The 17,115-nt window shown below is 31.9% G+C and overlaps 1 protein-coding gene across 1 annotated transcript in view; it reads left to right on the top strand.

Annotated features, from left to right (window-relative positions):
* Positions 1–1,435: 1,435 nt before the first annotated feature.
* The window catches only part of LOC128227059 (teneurin-m-like), a 104,880-nt gene continuing 89,200 nt past the window's right edge, over positions 1,436–17,115 (top strand). Inside the window, 1 exon segment of the mRNA XM_052937255.1 lies at positions 1,436–2,063. The gene's annotated coding sequence lies outside the window, so the exon portion shown is untranslated.

Genomic DNA, 17,115 nt, shown 5'->3' with positions numbered 1-17,115 from the left:
CTATATATTAAACTGCCCAAAAATTTAAATTGAAGGGGTGAAGACTTTTTTTATTTTCATCAACAGAGCATAACCCGGGACCCCCTTGCAAATTGGCATACTTCTTCAACAAATAGACCCAGCTATGCATGCCTCTTATTAATGTTCCGTCATTGTTTCTGAACATTTTAAATTGTAATCAACTTTCGCTATTTTTGCATATTTTTTTTTATTTCTAATGAGCGAAAAGACTGTCATCAGTTGTTACGCAAACAATTTTTGGCTTCATTACTATGTGTTGTAATGGTTTTAACAGCATATAATTATGTTTTTGAAATATTTTCCGTAAATCATGATTTCTTTCACTTTAGAGAATAACATAATATCATGCCAGATGTGATTTGAAAGAAATCAACAGGTCGTGAATTGTCTGCCTGTCTGATATGAAGATACTAATGTGTGAAGATGAATAGTATTATTGTGAATGCAAAGGGCACCTCACAAATTTGATCGCCACCTTACAACTTTAATGGACGATTTAAAAAATATTTTTATTTGAATAACAAAAGTAGGGTCATATCAATGAAATCCATTAATCTGAAGAAAATAAATGATAAGGTAATAAGGCAGCTCTTTTATCTGCACTGGGTTGAACATTGGCAAATGGAAAATATTTTTATATATTTAGATCATAATATCTAAACTAAAGATATATTTTTGTTTTGTAAATATAATATTTAATGTTATACTTGAAATGATGACTATGATTATTATGCATTCACATCATTCTTTAATTTAATTTCCACCTCTCACTTCAAAATTAAACACTGTGTCACATCCTGAAATATCTGTTTTTTACAAGATTATATTGGCTTTTCAATATTCGAAAAAACAACACTTTTATAATTATTCTTTGATCCAAAAGTGACATCACCTGATATATGCATATTGTCAAGAACTAATTACTTCGTATACGTTTACAGGAAGTGGCTCTTGCGGAGCGTTGTTGAACATTGAAGTCGTGTCATCACCAGTAACAAAAGGTACAAGGCGTACATTTCAACGCCGTAATACTCACATTTATAGTGTTTATTGTTGAAAACCTGGTTTAACACATTCGCCATAGCTGCAGTATTATTGAAATTTCCTGCTGAAAAAGGAAGTCCCTCCCATTTCTATAATTGAACTAACGGTGAAACAAACGCCAGTGATTAGCTGAAAGTCAATACTCGAGGCACTGCTCGTGTCCTGTGCCCGTCCCATTGTCAGCAGACGTGAAAATATTTGCACTTGGTGTCAATGCTTGTTTACCTGCGTTAAAGTGAACAAAGTCACCCCATCGGATGTGTATGACTGAATCCATAAAATTAAATATTTTATGCAGCTTTTGATAGGGTGGATAAAGCGTTCAATTTAACACTGATATTTAATTTGAAGTAGAAGCGCAGTGTTAAAGGTAGCATAGCCGTCAGTTATTATCATTGGCGAAATTATATGGTTGGGAATAGCAAATTCTGTTTCGGGTAATTGAGTTTGCCGAATAATGAGTGTTTTTACGTTAAAAGCTTGTGGCTAGGTTAAAAATTGCATTTTTATGCAATAGAGAATGTTTAAGTAATGACTGTGAAATCGCTGTGGGATATTTAATCAAAATTGTTAAGCTATTATCTTGTAGAAAATAAGGAACTGAAATTGAACAGATGATATATCATTGGATTAACATTTTTCAATTAGTGATTTTGATTAAAAAAAATAAAAATTGAGGAGCTACATTTGTGTTTGCTTTAAGAATAAATACAATTAATTTTTGTGTGATGTCATTTATTTGCAATCGTTTGCATATTTCGCATTAATTGTAATTGACAATAGGTGCATTGTGGAACAGAATTGCATTTTGAGGGAATACAAATATTTTTTCTGGACATTTATTTGCATTTCTCCAGAGCCAGGGTTTGATTAAGAGTATTTTTACAGACATTTGTTACAGTTATTGTTTTACAGGACTAAAACGGATTTAATTTGTGGCCGAAACAGATACAGCAACCGTTTTTGTGATGGGTCGATCCACATGCTGTGCTTTCTAGGTAAAATATTTTGGAATAAAATATTTTAAAAATGATATTTTAGTTTTAGTTTATAAGTTGTGTGAAATATCTAATTTTATGAAAATACATTATTCAACTAAAAATTAAACTGACAATTAACGACGATCTTTAATAGTTACTGACTTTTTTTACATTTGTGTTAAAAAGTAAATACAATCTCTGTCATTTTCAAAAAAAGGATGTCTGCATTTTTTTTGGTTTTCCTATGATTCAGAATGTTCAGATTGTTTGTTTAAGAATTGATACTGTATCGAAAACATGGGATAGTTTAAGTGCTGGGGTAATTAAGATAAAGCATGAAAAATAACAAGAGCACTTTCTGGTGTCCCAAAACTATTCACGTTCAGTGTTATCTCTGACAAACTAGTCATTGTATCATCATATAATCAATAAGACATCATTTATCGTAAAGTTTTATCAGAGAGCCCGTCCTTCTAGACATTTGAAAGGGATAGAATGTCGTCTCACTCTTTGTTTCTGCAAGGTAAGGGCCCAAAAAAGGTGTAATTTGGTCGTGTCCAGAAACTCTATCCTTAAGTTAAATTATGTTTTTTTTATCAACTCTGAAATGTGATTAAAAAAAAACATTCAGTCGTAAAAATTAGTCCCATAATGAACCAGTTCTTTTTTATTGTATATACCTTTTAAATGGTTTTGAAATAAACAATTTTGAATAAAAGGGCGCTTGTTGTTTTTCAAGTATGGTCTTCTGTGTGTATATATCTTCCTGGAATTTCCATTCCTCAGAGATGATGACAATCAGGAATTGCTGTGATTCTTGTGGAAGATATATTACCATTCAACAGGACACAATCCTAGATTTTGATTTGTCGATAGTTAACTTTATACAACATTATCGTCATATATTTGGCAGATGGCTAATTCCTCACCAAACTTGGTCAAGTTTGTTTAAGTTGAACGCAAATATTTGCTGATATTATGGCAGGTAATTGAGATGCCGAGTTGTTGATAAGGGAATGAACCCAGGGATCGTATAAATTTCATATTTTGATAGTTATCAATTTATTGGCCTATTGTTCTATTCCATTATTGGCAGTTTGTAATGACTTCATATCAAATTTATCGCATCTTAGTATTTCAAAAAAATTAAAGTGTATTACTCATTAATAATAATAGAATATTTTTTTTAAAAAGTTACTTTAAATTTGTTGGATAAGGTTTTGAATTTATGCAATGACAAATGTTCCTATTTTGTACATGTACACTTCCTTATAATGAAAATATTTGAATATGATTTATTCATCTAAGAAAGGCTGTGTATGACATTTCATATATCCTGTATTATTCACCCTGTGTCAATATTTTTTGAGTATTTGATTCAAAAGGTTGTGAACTCCCTATAAAAACATTTTCACTTTGTTCAGTAGAGTACTTGGTGTTCTAAAAGCTTTACGATTTGTTGCCGACTATCCATCTTTATTTACTTTGGCAGTTAGAGACATTTCTAGCTTGACCATGCATGCATTCAAGTATATTTGACATAGATGTGTCATATCAACAATGATGATACAATAGCACATTTTGCAACAACAACGACTCCACGGGCATATTTTGTATATGATAATTTAAATGGTTAAAATAATTCAATTGTGAAAAAAATAGATCTTGCTTGCAATTTTTCTAATGCTGAACATTTTATTGGAAAAAATATAGTGTATGAAAGCATGTTAACGACAGCGCTGGATGTCTGTCGCCATGTACACTAGGAACACAGTCAAAGTATACAATGTTATCAGGATACTTAAAGCCTTTATAAATAAAAACATGCAATTTTCATACAAAAAGTGATTTAATGTTCATCTATATCCCTAGATTGGACAGACACCAAGTTTATGCTCTTTTTTAAAGTTATAAGGGTAAAGCCACAGCATGGTAAATGCACCTATTATGTAAGACTAAATTGCTAGTTTCAGGTTTTTAGGCAGACATGTTAGCTTAGTCCGGAAACAAGTGGGACACAATTTGAAAGAGGTTTGAACCTTGTGCATTTTTTTAAGTAAAGAACACCAAGACGATACACTCTAGCTAATTGGCAGGGATTTATTTCTTATGTGCGGTTACTGAAAGATATTGAGTGTCTATGATCATGCCATGCAAATAAATTAGATTATCAGTTGGATTCACATTTTTTAATCATTTTTTTTTAAAAAACCTTTTATAAAAACAACCGCAAATTATTTTAATTCAGTGATTAATTGCTTTATTGAATAGGTTATATAGAAACTCGCGCATACACGCTGGCTGTAATAAAGCAATTTTTCTCAACAATTAATTGCTTAGAAGACCAAATATAAATCGTAACTATTACCGGTACTTAAATATATATATAAAAAGGAGCATTGAATAGATATATTCTTTATCATGGATGTATACATTTGTAAAGAACACAGTTAATTTGGTCCTTTCATTAACAGAATTGCCAAGTGTCAATGCCAGGAACAAATTCATATTGTTTTTAATATCCTTTAAATGTATCCACCGACATTATTTGCAACAAAAAGTTCCATGTCTTTATATTGCATTATGAGTGTTATAAAGTTTTAAATGACCCAATTTTGAACCATTTGAATGGCGCCGTGCCATTAAAATGCATCAGACAATATCAGAATGCTGAAGTTTTGACAGTTCTGAAGTCACTTTAAGGAAGCGCGCTGCATGTAAATATTTTATAAGTTAACAGATTCAAGTGACTGAAACAGAAGCCTTTTGCATATCTTATAGCAACATCAATGTGTTTCTCTGAAACTGTGGGGTGTTTAGACTCTGCTCTGTACTTGAAAACTTGGAAATATTCACAGTGGCTCAGATCTGTTTTGAGTTATCCAATATTTTGTAAATGAAATGGGTTTGTTTTTTTTTCGTTTTATTTTGAAGTAAAGGTAATACCATCACTTGCTAAGGATATGTGCTTACAGTAATACACCAGTAAATTTATGTTTTATTAAATAAAATCGCCAATATCACTCATTGTAAATGTAGTAAAAAAATATTTTAAAATATAAATACAGATCTGGAAAAAGCTGAATCATATACATTATTTTCTATAGACATAATTCTTAGCCATAACTGTCATAAAAACAACAAACCATAATTTATATTTTTATTTTGATGTGTTTTTTTTATGATATTTTCTTTTGTATAGGCCAAGTTTTATGTGGGGTAGTTTCTTAATTCTTAACCCATACAGGATCTGTAAAATATGGGCTTAACATTATCTCTTCGTTATAGTCATTTCTTTATTTACTCACCTACCCTAAAAAAAGTTTTTAATTATGATAAAACCCTGATATTACATTATACTTGAATATTAAATGAGTCACTTCAAAGTTGTTCATCAAGGAGTAGTACGTGAAGATGGCAATCGGGAGAACTTCGTCACCATGTTGATTGAAAGATGATGTTTTTTTACCATTTTCATTGAAACTTTCTAATATAGCAATCTATTAAATGTGTCAGTAATATGATGCTGTTTAACATTTTTGATGTGATTTCAACCACTGTGAATTGTGTTTTTATTGTACTTAAGAACATTAGCCGTGATGTATGGTAGTTTTGGTATCGACTTCATGGTTAACATAACATAACTTCAGCATTATAAGTACTGATAGTAAGTCAAACATTTCTCATGATCAGTCATGAAAAACAATTCAATTGGTAATTGGTAATTTTAAATTTCAATTAAATATTTAACATTTTGAAAAACTAATTATTGCATGAGTACACATATATTTTTTTAAACTAAGAATAGACCATGCAGGATAACCAAATATGAAGCACTGCCTGAGTATGTGGATTAATTCATTTTCTTCAGTTATGCCAAATATGGTATATCAGTATTCTTACTGTTATGTTAACTCATAAATTTGTAGAACTTATTTGTAGAACATCAGGTTGATACTCATAAAACCGGCTTCTTAAATCATTTCCTAACTTAAGTCACTTTCATAAATTTAGTATCTTTTAAATCATATGAAATAAAAACTTAAGCATTCCCAAAATACATTATTTTCATTGACCGCATCAAAAAACCACACACTTTAATGTTAAAAACACTGATACATATCTTTTGAATATGAAAATTTAAAGAAATCGATTAAAATTAGGAATTGACTTAAGATGCATTATGAATACCGTCCCAGGGCTTTGTTTACCTCATATATTATGTTAAAGTTCAATTTTGGAAATATACAGTAAATAGAGCGCATGTTTTTGGTGCATTCGTCAGAATCGATCTTAAAAAATAAACAGAAAATTTGGAAAATACTTGATTACAATCGTCATTCGCAACACAAAAAGCAAACACCAAAAACGTTTGGTACCTATCATTTTCCCAGTTTAGGTGCAAAACAGTTGACTTCCATCTGATGGAAGTCAGTAAAAACTTAAGTGTTCCTGGTGAATATTGCCCCAGTGTGGTAAGGCAAACATCATATGACTGCAGCATTATATGGTGAGCAATTATTAATTGAGGAATAATGGTGCCTGTGGTATCTTAAATTTGTAGAAAATGTGATTTTAAAGTTGAAGGCAAATATACTCAAAAGTTTGATTCACGTTTATTAAAGTTAAGCAAATAAACCGTAAGGTCTGAGTCACTTGAAAGCCATTTATTGCATAAAATGCCGGTTTAACCAGTCCTTTGTCTTTTATAATGACTTTTATTATCAATATTGTAACATCTTATGAATTTTAAACAGCTGTTTCAAGAACGTAAATACATTTCCTGTGAGGTTTATTGGTATGAAATGTGACAGAAAACCTTGTTCTGCTGTCTGCAATGTTTCAAGCAAATTGTTGGACAATTTTATTTTTTAACTTTATTTCATATTTCAGAAGTTCAATGTTTTCACTTTATTCAAATAAAATGCAAAGTCTTGCAAAACAGGCCACATAAGCAGAGAAAACAAAGCAAATATTAATCAAATAAACAATGAAAAAAGGCTAAGTTCATTTTTAAAAAGTAAAATTAAAATGTAAAATAAAAATTAGTCAAAACAACATCATACAATTATGAAAAATATTGATTAATTATCTGTATCAATATAATATTCTAATCAACAAGATTATAAGTGCATATTTATTTTCTCAAATAATTAAGTATAACAATCAAACAACTTAAATTTTAAGTATAAAAATTAAAATGTTGATTTCATTGTTATTAGTGAAAAAGTCAGACTTTAGTTTAGTGGTCAACATTATATTTTGTCCAATGAGAAGGCAGTTATTAGTTTTCAAGATTTTCAATACATTTATTTCAGTAAATGAGCAGACAGCGGTTAATTTGACATTACAGTGGCTGGGTAGTTTACGCAATAAAATGTAGTTCACTAAAAAACTTAAAGATTGTTATGAGTATATACTTACACAAAATAAATGGTTATGCAACAATGCATCAAACATTTATTTTTGTAAGTACATACTAACAATTAATTAGTACAAGTGAAGTTGTATATATACTTATCTGATCGTGGAAGTTGTATTAATACTTCTCTTTTTATTGTTATTATATAAATAATCATACTTAATATTTGAAAGTCATTGCATGTAATCCTTTTTCATTTTCCTGGTAGGACTTTTAGATTTAAAGTTGGACTCTTGATATATATGGAAAATGTATATGAAAGTTAAGAATGTGACATGATAGAATGAATATGTAAATTTTAGTCATTAAAGATAATATCCAACATGTCAGTCACCCCTTCATGGGAACCTATAAATTGTAACCCAAACCAGTCTGCAATTCAAAACTTTTAATGAAGAAAATAGAAAAAATCGCAGTATCCTTTTATATAACAAAAATATGACAAAATAAAGAATGTCCTTTAAAAAAGAAGTACCCGGTAACTTTAAAAATAAAGAATGTCCTTTAAAAAAGAAGTACCCGGTAACTTTATTTGTTGATTTTTTTTTTAATTTTAAAAGAAACTATCCTTAAGCTTAAAGTTACTTTTATAAACTATACACTTAACACCCCCTGGATTTCCCCAAATATTTTGTTAAATGATTTGCCCTTGGTTAAGGCAAGCCCGGAGATGGTATCATTCCTATCATGACTTTAGATTAATGTTGGAAAATAGCTACCTGTCAATGGCGCATTGTTGAAATTGGTATTTACATTTACGTAATTATAATTTTGTTAAATTAAGCGTTCAAATAGAAGCATGTATTTAACCACAAAATTTGGACCTGGCCGATAATTACACGGATAATACGGCATTTTTTTTATTAAGGAATGCTTTTAGAAAAATGAATATAGAACCTCATCACTAAAAATATGGTTAATTTTGATATAATGTACATACAAAGTATACATTTAACATCATATATTTAAAACCAACAGTCTGCATAAAAAGTAAAAAGAATTCTGTTTACTGCCGTGATATTACTCAGAAACCTTTTTACAGAATTTTAGCGATATCAGTTCACTATAGCCTTATGTCATCATTTGCTTCAACATTATCATTATAGACACTGAGATTATTTACGTATTTTTATTTTTTTATATTATGATTTAAGAAATTGACATTTTCATGTTCACCAACTGACAGGGGATACCTTCACTGCTTAAGAGCCCTCGGGTACACCCATAAATTTACGAGTAGATTCGATGCAATTAATGTCAGGAAATTTACAATTATAAATCTAATGTTTTTAATTGAAATGCACGGGCCCTGGATTTATTTTTTTCAAATAATCCTGATGTAACTCAGATTTCCTCGATCCATATTTATACCTGAAGGATTTTCAGAAATCAATTGAAAAACCATTGGATTGCAGCAGGGGCCCCAGATTATCACAGATGACAAAGGATAATGGACTCCTCCTAATATTTGATAGCTTTATTTAAAGTAAACCATACTGCAAGATTTGAAAGTCGACAACAGTTGAGACAGTGGGGGTCCCAGCAAGTCCTTCGTACAGTTTGTTAGAGGACAGAGGGATCTTTGCGACCTCATAGGAAGTAAATAAGTACTCTGTTAAATCTAACCTGCCATTAGTGGCCTTCAATGTTTGTCCACTTCAGAATAGAGATGACCTTATGCTGGAGTCCGCCATAAACTGAAACGTGAGCTCTTGCTTAATGCGTGAGTCTGTATTGGGATTTTGACAGCTAGTGCAGTTGTTTGGAGTTTTATTTCACATATCTTGCGGATTTCTATTTGTGAATAATTGGATATCTTACATTTATTAAATGTAAGTAAGATTTATCTCCAGTTCTAAGTCTCGAATGTTTATATTAAATTTCCCACTATCTGTCTCATGTTCTATTGTGGTGATTGATGAATGATAGATTTTTTTTTTTTAATCATCCATATAAAATATAAGGATAATAATTATGGTAAATTAAGTGTCTTGAAGTGGATGTGCCTGTTTAACTTTTATCAGATATTCTTTTCAAAGTAAATAATAATATTATATTAATTTATTATATAGTTCTTAAATTTCATTATGTTTCAATATATAGGAACTGCTCATTGCAATATTTGAAAGGTTCAGATTTTCACTATGTTTGCAACAGAGCCTATAAGGAAGAAACATGTTATCGGCATTTTTTGGTTTCTAATTAAAATTTACATAGAACATAGATAAATAAATGAGGCATTAATCAGCTGGTCAGGCTGACCACAGTCTGTGGGGTCAATCTGATGGACTGTCCAGCAATGCATGGTCATCATAGCTCCATTAGATCCATTAGTGACCATTACAACTGTAATTGCTCATACGCGGACATTAATAAATGACCATACATGATGTCGCTCCGAGCCTTTAGCCTCTTTACATGCAGTAGTCTGGAACATTACAGGATATATTCTGGCTGACGAAGAAGTATTGCCTCATTAGATAAAAGTAGACAAGTCAATAAGTCATGATGGGTCATATACCCAATTTGCCGTAAATGACCAACATTTGGCCTTGGGGTACTATTTGAACACATTTATGTGCCAATTTAGAACAAAAAATATTTTAAATAAAAAGTTTAATTTTATTACTTTGTGTTGAATGTATGGTACATTTGACCTAATGATGTTGCTGTAATAACAAATATATGATAGAAATACTTGTTTTTCACTACCACTGGTATAGTATTCACAAAGCAATATTATGTTGTAGAAATTTTGGGAAATTACCATAATATAAATAATCATGACTGTGTCCTTTGAAAAATATGGTAAGACTGTTGGAGATCATTTGAACTGTAGGTGTTCATGAAAGTTTAATTTAAAGTTCCAAATAAATATAAAGTCTATGTAGTTCAAAGCTTCAAAGTATCCACTGAAATATGTGTTCCATAGTGTTTAATCAAATGTATTTCAAAAGTTTAGCACTCCATTTGAGTCTCAAAGAAAGTCCCAATAGACTGAATTGAAATAAAATTGTTCAATCAGACATAGTCATGGTATTTAAAGAATTTCATTCCTATTAAGAAACCTGCAATTTGTCAAGATAAAAAAGTTTGAAAGATAAAATAATTTTGTATAGAACAATTTTGTACCTCTATTTTTGTACATCGTATTATTTGTTAAATCAGTTTTTGACACACATCCCATTCCACTGAGCTGAGCTTTAATCTTGTAAATGTGGTTAAAGAAGAGTTCCACAAAAATGCAACTATGAAACATTTGTATGGTACTCAATTAATTGTATGTCAAGTAGGTAAGTTTTTTCTGCTCCAGTTTGTATCTTTCAATTTGCCATGTTGCATGCTTCATGAGTCTTTTTTTAATTGATCCAAGTCACATAATTGCATAATTGGAATATAATAATTCATTATGGGGCTACTCAAGTGATTTTAGTGCTAAAGAATTAATCATACCAAATGGTTGGATTTTTTAATGACCTGTTTATTTGACATGTGATGGCTTACGATACAACTATCAGATGACAATATGTGATGGTATTATGGTATCAGTGGCTTATATTGCCATTATACTGGGTTTAGGTTGACTTCATTGGAGAGTTATCATAGACTTCTGATCAGTGAATGGTGCACAAGCAAGGGTGATGAGAATGTTGTTTTTAGACCATTCAAGGGGAGCAACTCCTGAAGGCATATTACAGTGTGACATTTTCCATTCATTGTTATTAAAGCTGATGGCTTTATCATGTTTCTTGGATTACAGACAAACAGTTTTTACATCAAAACCAAGGTTCCTGGTGTGATATCTTCCAAGCTATCTGCAGTGTTATGAGTGTGGCATAATAAAATCTAACATCTCCCTAAAGACTCCGACATGGTGCCAGGTCTATTACAAACAAATTAGGTGTAATAAGTGTTTCAATAAGTGACTGTTCATAGCTTCCAACTGCAAGCAGGCATATCTTTTTGCTATCAGATATTTTTTAGCAGGCCTCATGCTAAGTTTTGTCTAAACCATTAGTTCTGAGACATTTACGAACATTGAAGAAATACCTCATTTGACAAATAGGTTTTTAGGGCAATAAAATTGTAATGTCGAAATTTCAAGAGAACATGATGTCTTATGTACTCGTATAACCCATACGCAGGCTTCAAGAAAAATGTTTGCATTTATATCTATTGTATTTAAAATTTCAATTTTACATAAAAAAGAAACCATTAAAAATCAGAAGAAATTGAAATAAATGTTAAAAAAATATCTGCGCGGCGAGTGAGTGCATCCGAGATAGGGCAACAAACAGATCTGACATGGCATGGAGACATCTGTATTGCAATTTAATTCTTCTTTTTGCCTTTTACAAAGGAGTCTTTGTGAAGCAATATTTGCTTTCCAAAACATTTTGTTAGAATTTCTCTTCAAATGATTGTTGTATAAAGCAAAAAATTAATCCCCATGATTCAGTTAAAATAATTACTTGAAACGTTGCATGTTTTGATGGATGGGAGGAAACTGAGAGATGATAATATAAGGCATTATGAAGCTAAGGCAAGGAAATCTTAGGCTATTTTTCTTTTATTACAGTCCCTGATTTCCAGCCTCTCTTGGCAAGCCCAAATTACATGCTTGATTCAGATTTATTTTTGTTTTTCAATTGCATTTATCAAAATACGCATGCCTGGTTGTGATATACTTCTGATTTCTTGATGTCCAATGGTGACCATAAACGTCATACAACCTGACTTAATTTACTGGAGTCTTACCTTAAATGACCGCCAAGAGAGGCCATATCGCTTATCTCAGTTCAAAAGTTGAAAAGTTGAAATTCGATATGGCTCTTGAATAAAACAGGCATTTCCTTGTAAGTTTACTCTTGAATATTAATGTACGCCATGGCACACTCATATCAAAGCAATTAAAGCAAGTACATGCTTGAGACATGTCTTACATGACTGAGACTCTTCCTTATGCAAGCTAATTGCCATAAAAACTGCAAAAGTGAAAGAAAGGCACCATTTCAACATTAGGAGGCAACTCCCATAGGGAAAAACAAAAATGGTTTGGTTCGGGTTACACCCTTTCCAAAAACAGGTTGGTTATTTTAAAAAAAAAATTTATTTGCCTTTACATAAGAATTAATGTTATTGTCATCATTGGAGAATGGTGTTAAAGTAATCTTCTGAGATTTTAAACTACATAACCAAATGTGGTTTTTAAGGCCTAGGTATAAGGAAAAGTAAACCTCATTTAGTCAGGAATATTCATAAAAAAAATCAATAAGCCCCAAATTTTAAGTATGTTAATATAGCATGATAAAAGAACAGTTATGGTGTGCAATGTGGGTCAAAAGTTTCAGCTAGCTGGGGAACTTAAATTTTACATGCAACCACAAATTGTACCAGTCAAAGATAAAACCAAATTATAACCATAGATTCAGCTACAAGATGCTTTTTACAGCATAATATGAATATCATATGGCATCATTTGTTTTCTTTTGACAGCTTTCTAAGAAATGCTAAAGTACTCAGACATCATCAATAAAGAGAATCAGGCAGAGTTGTCTCGATGGATTTTTGACAGTGTAGACTTTCCTTGAAATTGATGTCTGAGAATCATTCTTCATTGTTGCTTAATTGGCCAGAATTATTTGAATATTGTGACAGGTCCATATACTGCCCATCTGCTACGGAATCTTCAGTTACAAAATATACAATTCAGAAGCCGGTTGTTTGCGTAGGCTTAATGAAATATTGTATTTTCTGGGTGAAAATATGAAAATGTTATCGGGGATTGACATAAACGATCTCCTCAGATATCACCGATTCTTCCTATCTTTTTGTGAAGAATTCTGTAAACATACTTGACAATATTCTCCATTTAGCACGAGAGCTCCGCACACGGCGCTTGGACAGTTATATCAACAGCTGATCAACAAACAGTTGCGCCGATAATTAATATTCAGGCCATGATTCATGTGATGGGTGATTCACAGCAAAAAATATTTCCCTGACAATGCCTCCACGTTTTTTGCCATTGTTCGTAAATGGCTGGTCATTTACCCTAATGTGAGGTCAACCTCTTTCGATCATCCTTGCAAGCTCCTCCACTTGGAAACCACCTTATCTGCTCTTTACTTTAATGATATCTAAACAAGCATGTTTTGATATTTTCAACAAATAATCAGTCCATTTAAGGAGATCCAATTAAGCGTACAAAAGCACTTGTTCGGTCAATTGTGTCCATTTACTGTGGACTGAATCCTCCAACATGCATCTCCTTCAGGGGACACAACTAGGGCTTCATCCTGCTCATCAGAGGCATTGATTACAATTTTCACAGAATATTGTGTATGTTATCAAACATTATAAGTCAGCAGTTTTGGTTTAATTATTTTAAGACATGTGCCATAATATGATGTCAATGGAATGGAAAATCAAGGCATTTATTAAAACATTAACATTTATTGGCTTAAGCTCGAGTTGTTTTTAATGTTACAGGGGAAACCTTATAAAGCCAAATTAGTCTTTTCTCTACTTTCTAATAAAATTCTTCACAGTTTTCACAAATAAAAGATCTGTTGATGCCATTGATGATGTTTGTGATTATAATCCTATTTTATTGGCCAAACCTCTAAGATGCTTTAACGGTGTTTGTAATTATCAAGTCACAAAATTTCCATATAGTCACACAAACCACTGCCATGGACTATAAAAGGGCCATAAGAGAGACCTGGGAAATCCCTGTCTTTGCCTACTGCTGAACCCCTTCGACCATTCACTGCCAAGTTGAGGTATTAAATCTGGGGCTTTATTGAATTTCACACATTAAGGGTACCCAATAAATAATAAAATTGACAATAGACAGAATTCCAATCAGTTATTTGTCCGATAAAATTGTTCGAAAAACCATTCCTTCAGAATTTATACGGATTCTGTTATTTTGTAATGGAAAGCTTGGTTTGGTCGAAATTTCTGTTTCTGCCTTCAGCATAATCATTACGTTTTCCAGTATTTGTTTTGCCATAATTTCCTGTGAAATAACCAAAGGGAAAACCATATTTGCGGCAGTTAAAGGTTTATGTTACTGATTCTCTTACCGTTTTTTTCCTTCTTGCCATGAATTGACCATAATAGCAGAACCTTGGTTAAAATTGAAGTTGAAGTTACCGATGACTGCAGAATGTCGTGCCGGACATTCATAATTGTTGGTAGTTTCTCTGAGGTCGGTCATTACCACTTTAACAGCTCCCCAAAATTACCCCTGACATCCGCAGCCTACAAACTCCAGCATAAATGACAAAAAAACACTATTGACCATCTCCAACGTTAGCTAAAGATGTGCTCAATTAGGAAGAAAAAGCTGATTATAGACAAAGGCTAAATTTTCGGTGTTTAAGGTTGACATCTAAGTAGATTGATTCACTGAGAAAAGGATTAGCTGTTTCGTTGGGCGCATCGGAAATGACAAACATCATTTCAGTAACAAACTTTCAACATCTTATTTGCTGCTGAGAATGTATATATTTAAGTCATCAGATGTATACCACAGGCTTAGAATGTAAGTGAAAAAAGAAGACAATAATTGAATTCAGGTGTGACGAAATTCAAATTCCAAGACAAAAAGTTTTGAATATTTAAAAATAAATGAATGATTCTAAAAATGAATGATTCTTTTTATGTTGTTTTGTGCATTTCTGGCATTCCTGCATGTCAGCAAAATCTAGAGGACATAATGAAATAGTCCACGAGGGTTCATTAGACATTTTATGAATTAGTTTTCCTAAGCAGCCATTTGATTTTGACAGCACTTCATATCCACAGCTCCAAACTTCATATTTCTGATTATAAAATTCTCATGAAGATCAATTCTTCAATCCTGGGGCATGTAGTACAACAATGTCAGTAAAAACTAATTTGCAAATTTCACGAGTTGGAAAATTGTAAATATGTTGATCAAGCCATATATCTGGAGCGGATTTCTATGGAAGCAAATTTGATTTGTTACTGAAATGTTGTTGCGCAACTTGGCATAACAAATTCTATTTCTTTTTGTATGTTCTTTCCGAGACAGGCAATATTCGGTTGTTATTAGCGTTAAATAAGCTTCTTGATAACATATCAGAATTTCTTGCAACGAACATAATTGGACGAACCTAACATAAAACACACAATGTTATTATGACAACTGCTGAATCGTTTTCAGCAAAACTCGGAAATTCTTGTCACTTATAACTTGTGGCATTCATTTAAAATTGCTGATTTTCATCCGTACAAAGAATTACTCCCACTCTTGTTAAATAAATGTAGCGTGCAAAAAATGTGAATGCCGATATTGACCAGCAATTAGTTGGCTTAACACAGCACTGAATTTTCCTCTTTTTCACTAGAAATATTAAAACAGAAGCATAATTAAATGTCTTAAATGTTTAATGAGATAACAGTGACAATGAAGTAATTAAGCCATGGCTTTGACAATAGTTAAAACTGGGCTTTTACAATTTGATAATTGATTAACTCTCGCAAGGATTGGGAAAGTTCTCTATAAGGAATATAAAACTCCTCATATTGATTCTTTTTTACTCGCAGTTTGTCTTGCGCCAGGCTTGGTTGCCTCTGTGAGCATCCTGGAGCAGGAGCAACTGGTTTTGGTTCGTTTATTATCTTCGATAAGGTGTTAGTAGCCAGGACCATCGGCAAAGTGTGCAGTGACAAGCTTCTCATATTTGTCCATAGTAATTGTTACGTTGATAATTTCTTTGTGGATATACTGTCAAACATTTAGATATACTAAAATATAATAGCATATTGAGTGATATGTATTAGATGCAACTTTTTAAATAATGATGAGAATTAGATTTTTTTTTTGCTGAGAATGGCATGTAAGTGTAGGAAAGCATTGCACTGCGGTGGTCTTTACATTGATGGGACTCGTATACTGTGACTATGATGAACAACTGCATGTATTATAAAGCTGCTGATAATAATGGAACATAAATTTTGTACTTTAAGAATGGCTTTCATGAAGTAAACATCTAAAATCTTCATAGATACAAGTGTTTTTGTGTGAGCCAAATATTTCGAATGAGAAATCTCTGAGAAAGTCAAAATTTCGGAACTCAGACTTTGGCTGATTTGTTTCCTGAGAGAAAAATCGGCATTTGTGATTTAAACATTGCTTATGGATTAAAGTCCGTAATGATTTCTTGAAGTTGGGGAGAAAAAAGTCACAGTTTGACATAATGAAGTCACAATAGCATAAAGGAAGTGTCAAGAGAGCTTTGAATCATTTCTCTCGCAGTGGGTAGAGAATGGTGTCATAATCACAAGACGTTTTGTGCACAATGCTAGGTTGGCGATCACATTACACTGATATTATTAACTCTTGGATGGATGAGTTTTAATGGATGCTCTAATAGTTCAATATGGAGAAAAGCGATATTAGAATAGTGTCATTTTGATGTCAGGGAAATGGTATTAACGGCATGGTAGGTTGATTCAAACCAGGCATGTTAAAGCTGTTTTATTGCCGGATATATATTTGTTTACATGGTTTTTGCATGTATTGCTCTTTAGTGTGAAATGTTTTTTGGAATTTACATTAACACTTTTTGTTCATTTCCTAGTTGAACAGGTAACCTTTAAATTTAAAACTGA

Source organism: Mya arenaria, chromosome 3, assembly GCF_026914265.1.
Source record: "Mya arenaria isolate MELC-2E11 chromosome 3, ASM2691426v1".
Lineage (NCBI taxonomy): Eukaryota > Metazoa > Mollusca > Bivalvia > Myida > Myidae > Mya > Mya arenaria.
This window is presented reverse-complemented; position numbering and strand designations above follow the sequence as displayed.